We start from the raw sequence: 7,081 nt of genomic DNA, 5'->3' as shown, positions 1-7,081 counted from the left end.
GCTGCTGATGTCATGTCCCAGAATGCCCAGGTGTACTCTCCACAGCACAGTGTCACATGGAGCCTGCTTACCATCGCTGGCTGCTGAGAGCAGTTTAAGCTTGCTTGGGAGGTGTCACTTTCTGCTTACTGTGGGGAATTCTTCTCAAATGGTCCTTGGTTGGCATCTTGCCCAGCTACAATCGATGTAGTATAGTCCTTTTAATCTGGGCATGGGACCAGAATAGCAGGAGTATAATTCTCATGAGGCAGAGAAAGATGGACGAGAGGGGGCTGCACAACATTATCTCTACAGTTGCTTACAAATTCTGAAATGGCAGGATTATACTAAAGAGTGAACATTAGTGCTAATGATCTTCCCTCTTGTCTTCATATGGAGAGAAGATTCCCTGATATACATGAAGAAATTCATTCATTACTTATATTACTTTAGATCATATGTTCAAAAATGCATTATGTTTCCACAAGGTGCTAAGCACTCCTGTGAGCTGGCATATGGCGGTGAACAAGAAAGACACAGAAGGTCCATGGAGATTATGTTCTCATGGGGGAAGACATGAAAGAAACAATCAAATAAATTAGCAAGAAAATGACCAGATGATAAGTCCTATGTAGAGAAGTCTAACAGATGTGATGGGGAGTTCCATGTTGGATTTTCTAAAGGCTGGGAGGTGTGGACAGTTGGACCTAATTAATGGAGCTACCGAATAGTGGAAGGTGGGGGTGGGGGGGATGAATGTCTGGGTGATGATGGATGAGCTGCATTGGTGACAATGATGTGACTACGATGGGAGAATCATCTGTTGGGAGAATGTGAGTAATCAGCTGACTCAACGGGGTGATCAACAGGATACAAGAGCAAAGGGATAAGCAAAAGGTGCTTTAGGATTAGAAGCACAAGCCTCTCCAAGGCACCAAAGTCCTGTGATGCTGCCAGCAGGAAGGGCAGTCCCACTTGCTGGTAAGAGGCCAGGGTGGAGTGTTGTGCGGTTGGGACACAAGTTGCCACTGCTGACTCTCACTGGGGTAACTGGGTGGCAGAATGGAGAGGCTCTCTAATTTCAGGAGTATGGACGCCCTTCACACAGTCTGTCATCATCCTTTCCTCCAGGGGTCTGTTCTCATCGCACTTGCTGCATTTATGACTTCATCCCCGAGGGAGGATTCGTGAGCCAAGAGATGCATGATTTTTCCACTCTATATATACACCTGCTGTGAACTGCAGTCTGGTAAGCCAATTTTCTGTCACCTTCCATGGTAGAGCAGAAAGCAAAATGTGCATACTGTTATTTAAAAAGTATTTTATTAATATCTGAAAGTTTTTCTTTTGGCATATTTCTGTCTAAAAGGCCGGTCCATTTTTTTTTTTTTACCATTTTGTTTGAAATAAATAACCACTTCTATCCTACCCACTCATTCTCTTTTTCTTTATTGTTTTACTTTGACATTTTGGGAGTTTACTTTTTAAATATTATACTGACTCTTTGATTGGATACTTGACTCATTATTTTCATTTTTCCGTTAATACATGAATTTAAGGTTGTGAATTCCATATCACTTCAGCTGTATCCCACTAGTTCTGATCAATGATGTGTTTTAAAATTTGCTGTTCAATTCTAAATATTTTTAAAATGTCTCTTATGATTTAATTTTTGAATCACAGATTATTTAATTCTTGTGTTTTAAGATAGTCAAATGTATGGGATTTGGGGGTTATTTTGTTGCTGATATCTAGTTTTACTATAGCATTGTAGTCAGAGAATGAGATCTGTATTATGCCAATGCTTTGGTGTTTGTTGAGTTTTGCTCAACAAAATTTAATCAATTACTGTAAACGTTCCTTGTGTAGTCAAAAAGAACATGTATTCCATAATAGTTTGTGCTGGATTGTATATATACTTATTAGGTTACTCTTGTTAATTTTGATATTCAAATCTATGTCCTCAATAATTTTTATTCACTTGATTTCTAAGATCCTGAGAGAAGTATATCAAATTCTTATTAGGATTGTATAATTTTCCATTTCTCTTGGAAATTTTTTCCTCCTATTTTTGTTTATGTATTTCAAACTATGTTGTGAGGTGCTTACAGGTTCAGGATTATGACATTTCTAGTAAATTTCTTTTATCATTATGAAATATTCCTCCTTTTTCCTGTAATGCTTAAAAAAATTTTTTTAAATCTTGGTTTTTTCCCCTAATATTAAGAAAGCAACCCTCTTTTAGGAAGTCCTTTGTTAGAACATATTTCTACATAATTTTAGTTTCTATTTTGGGGAACCTTAAGATTAGGTGTTTCTCTTGTTATCACATATAGCTTGATTTTTAATAAACTGAATAGTTTCAGTATTTTATTGTAATTACTTTGCTTGTATTGTTCTGCCATCTTAAATTGTTCTTTTTAGTTATCTCACTTTTTTCTTACTTTGCTCTTTCTTCTTTCATACAGCTAATAGGTTTCTCCTCCGTTCTGGGTTTGCAATAATGAATCTTATTTGTAATCTTTAAGAGTTTGTCCCTACATTTTAAATATTCATTCTTTTTTTTTTTTTAGAAGACTTTGGTTTTTTTTGTTGTTTTTTTTAAATATATTTTATTGATTTTTTACAGAGAGGAAGGGAGAGAGATAGAGAGTTAGAAACATCGATGATAGAGAAACATCGATCAGCCGCCTCCTGCACATCTCCTACTGGGGATGTGCCCGCAACCCAAGTACATGCCCTTGACCGGAATTGAACCTGGGACCTTTCAGTCCTCAGGCCGACACTCTATCCACTGAGCCAAACCGGTTTCAGCTAAATATTCATTCTTAACAAAATATAAATCTAATAAACTCTCTGGCAAACTCCTTGCCTTTATACAATAAAAGCATTATTAAATATACTAATATTGATTCCTTCCTCCAATATTCAATGTAAAGTTTCTTAATTATTTTAGTTCTATCCTATATAATAATCCTATATAATAATCCTATATAATAAAAGGGTAATATGCAAATTGACCCTAATGGCGGAATAACCAGAACGACTGCTCGACCAGTCACTATGAGGAGCACTGACCACCTCTCGGTCCTTTTCCCTGGCCGGCAGGCTCCCATTGCCTGATGGCGAATGGGGAACCGAGGGTGGGTGGCGGGGACATGGGTGGCGCCAGGCCAAGGCCCCCGCCCTGCCAGTCACCCCACACACAAAGGGTGTCTCGTGGTGGGGGCAGGGCCGGCAAGCAGGCGGGAATGGTTGACCTTTTGGTTCCTCCCCCCCGCCAGCAGCCTCTGACCACCCGATGGCGAATGGGGAACCAGAGGTGGGTGGTGGCGGGGGGAGGGGCCGACTGTAGGCAGCCGGGGAAGATGGCCCTGATTGTAAGCCAGGCCTAGGGATCGTATCCGAACACGAATTTCATGCTCCGGGCCTCTAGTTTTTGTATAAGCCTGGCTTCTCTGAGAAGCAGAAGGCAAGGTAGGATTAGGTATGCAAGAGATCAGTTGTAGGAAATAAAAGACAAAGAGGGAGGGAACAGGAATAGGTAGGCAGAGCCTTCGGACCCTCATACAAGACTGACAACTGTGAAGGGTGAGAAGAAAAGAAAGATTTGATAGGAAGAAGCTTAGACTGCAGGGTCATTCTGGGAATGTTTTGATGAGGAGTTCCTGAGCAAAAGTTACCCATTAGAAGATTGTATGTTGAGTGGGAATGAGCTGACTCTAGTACCCCTGAGACTAGGTAGTCCTCAGAGTGAATGCAGAGTGAATCCAGAAGTTCAGTAGTTGGGGATATTGGTCAATTAAGCTCTCTTCAACAGAATATATTATAGGGAGATCTGCATGGCACACCTCTATGGGAATATTGGGCAAATGTTCTCAGATCCATTTTCTACATTGCTAATTCTCTCTTCAGTTCTGTTTGATTAGCTGTTTAACCTAACCATGAATGAGTTTCATAGTCAATGATTAAGATGTTTATTTTAGGGGTTATTTTAGTTTTTGTTTTCAAATCTATCAGGTTTCCCTTTTTTTCAGCATCTTTTCTTGTAGCTCCTATACCTTTTAAATCTCTTGTATTAGTTTAATTATGCTTATTTTATAATCCATCCTATCTGCCTCTCACTTATCCTGGATCCTTCCCTAACATGTGTCATAACTTGTGAATGCATCTTCTGCTGGTATTGTTTTTTCTGAGGGAATCAAGGGCGGACGATTTGCTGTTGCTTGATTCTCCAGAGATATTTTGGCTCATGACATACTTACTTTAATTCTCAGCCTGGAAATTCTTATATTACTAAGTATAGGAAATTCTTATAGTTCAAGTGGAACTCCAAATGCATGTTTGTGGCAATTTTGGGAGATTTCTTTTTCTTACTCATAAAACAAGCTTCTCTATAATTTCATTGGAAGATGAATTGAGTTTTTCTTCTACTGAGGATGTAGATCGCTTAGGGTGCCAAGTTTATGCAAGTTCTTAGCCTCAATTTCTGCTCCACATAGGCCTAAGTTCTTTTCTTCTGCCCCTGTGTGTGAATGACAATCAAATCACCTAGCCATCAAGTCCTATTTCCAGGTCCAGCTATTTCCCTCCTCATACCATGTCAGCTTGCACTCTTACTATTTTGATTTTTAGTTTCACCTTTGTTTCTTGCATTTTGGGATATCTCTTACTTTCATATGACCTTAGCCATAATTTTAAAAAAAAATTTCATTTAACTTTTCTGAGTCTTTGTAGCATGACAATTTTTACAAGCTATTCATTCCTCTGAGTTGCTATCCCAGACAGTATCTCTTTAACCTGCCTTATTTTTTTTTTATTAGTAACAGGGTGAATTCAACAGAAGCAGATACTGAGGTAGATTTTGGGTTCCAAGTTATTTATCAGCAATTAATCTGTGAAAGAAAGCAGGGAGCAGGATTGGGCAGAGAAAGAAGTAAAACTGCGATGTGGGCCTGATAAAGCCTCCGCCAGCCTTGTGGGAAGCTTTGGGGTAAAGTCCGCTTGTCAGAGTGGCCTGTGTTGAGCCAACTTGGCTGGGCCTCTCTATCCATGCTCCCTTGCTCAACCATCAGATGCAAACTTCCTTGGAAAGCGTATGGCCATATGAAGGGTGGCTCTCTGTCCCTCAAGTGGGTTCTGAAAGTGCTGACAGCTGGAGCTGCTTGCTGACCACACTTCCCCACAGCTGGACAGCACCTTCTTTCTTGAAGGGGTTCTAGAGAGCATAGCTTTCCATCTGCCACAAACTCCCTGAATTTATAATGTTTAGCTATTTCTCACTGTTTTCTTTTTCCTTTTGCAAAGAATGTAAGCTCTGTGTCAAAGCTGAGCCTGGTCTGGCAGAAACCAAGAGCTGGTGTGTGTGAGCAGAGGGAAATTAATTAAGATTAGTTGAGCAGGCCTAGACTGGGATGTGTCTTGAAAAGTACAGGGAGAGTTTGGATTAATTAGTCTACTGCTGTCATAACAAATGACCACACACTCAGTGGCTTACAGTAGCACAAATGTATTATCTCATGGTCCTGTAGGTCAGAAGTCTGGTTTCTTTGCTCTGAAATTAAGGCTGAGATCAAGGGGTTGGCTGGACTGAGCTCTTAGCTGGAGGCCTTGGGGGAGAATCTGTTCCCTAGCTCCTTCAGGTTGTTAGCAGAATTCAATTTCTTGTGGCCATAGGGCTGAAGCCTGTTTTCTTGCTGAGTGTCAGCTGATACCATCTCTTGGCTCCTTCAGGCCACCGCATTCCTTGTCATTTTGACCTTCATCTTTGAGCCAGTAACAGTACTAGTAGCTAGAGTCTTTCTTCTCTGTTTTTAAGAGTTCATGTGATTAGACTGGGCCTACTTGGGTAACCCAGGATAATCTCCCTATTCTAACATCTGTAGCCTTGATTATACATGCCAAGTCTCTTATGTCATACTAGAGGCCCAGTGCACAAAATTCGTGCAAGAGTAGGCCTTCCTTCCCCTGGCCGCCGGCACCGGCTTCCCTCTGGCACCCGGGACCCAGGCTTCCCTCACAGCCCTGGTTTTGTCCAGAAGGTCGTCTGGAAAGATGTCTGGAAGGACGTCTGGTCTAATTAGCATATTATGCTTTTGTTATTATAGATAACATGACATGTCACAGATATCTGACGTGGACAACTTTGGGAAACATTATGCTGCCTATCACTGCTGGGAAACAGAGGTTTCAGGAGAAGGTCCTGACAGGATACAAGTGGCATTTTAGGAAGATTTTTCAGCAGTCAGGTAGAGAATGAATAAGTCTAGGGAGACAGTGAGAAAGGATGATGTTCTAATAGAACAGGAAACCGTGAGGGCAATGACAATAAGAATCAGAAAGATGTAGACTTAAATTAAGGTATTTAGGGATATCTGACCAGATTTATTGACAGATGTATGGTGGGTTACATGAGATGCTGTGTTTGAAAGGTGGCGAGTTTGGTGTTGAGCAGCTGGACTTAGTATTCTCACCCTAGTGTGAGGCTGCATAATCCAGACCATCAAAGATTTACCACAATTTCTCTGACACAGAGACAGGATTACATGGACTAGGACACTACAGACATATATTGGTTTTTATTTTTGATACTAAAAACAGTCATTCTAGAAGCTCTGAGCGGTGAACAATAAAATACCAATTACCCACTTATCAGATATTATATCTACTTATAAAATAACTAGAGGCCCGATGCACAAAGATTTGTGCACTCGGGGGGAGGGGAGGTCCCTCAGCCCGGCCTGTGCCCTCTCGCAGTCTGGGACCCCTCGGGAGATTACGACCTGCTGGCTTAGGCCTGCTCCTGGGTGGCAGAGGGCAGGCCCAATCCCTAGGTGCCTGCCCTGCAGCTCCTGGTCGGGCTCAGAGCAGGGCCGATTGGGGAGTTGGGGCGCCGCCCCCTGTCATGCACAGAGCAGGGCGGATCGGGAGGTTGCGATGCCACCCCTAGTCATGCTCAGGGTAGGGTCGATTGGGGGGTTGGGGCACCGCCCCCTGTCACACTCAAGGCAGGGTCTATGGGGAGGTTGCGGCGCCACCCCCTGTCACGCACAGAGCAGGCCGATCAGAGGGTTGGGCGCTGCCCCTGTCACTCACAGAGCAG

General features: G+C 42.1%; 1 long non-coding RNA gene across 1 annotated transcript in view; it reads left to right on the top strand.

Moving 5' to 3' along the window:
• Positions 1-1,116: 1,116 nt before the first annotated feature.
• The window catches only part of LOC111824916, a 53,744-nt gene continuing 47,779 nt past the window's right edge, over positions 1,117-7,081 (top strand). Inside the window, exon 1 of the long non-coding RNA XR_002827979.1 lies at positions 1,117-1,228. This is a non-coding gene — a long non-coding RNA (uncharacterized LOC111824916). The remainder of the gene's footprint in view (positions 1,229-7,081) is intronic.

The sequence above is a fragment of the Myotis lucifugus genome, unplaced genomic scaffold (genome assembly GCF_000147115.1).
Source record: "Myotis lucifugus unplaced genomic scaffold, Myoluc2.0 scaffold_0, whole genome shotgun sequence".
Lineage (NCBI taxonomy): Eukaryota > Metazoa > Chordata > Mammalia > Chiroptera > Vespertilionidae > Myotis > Myotis lucifugus.
The sequence above is the reverse complement of the archived record's forward strand: the minus strand, read 5'-3'. Positions and strand labels throughout refer to the sequence as shown.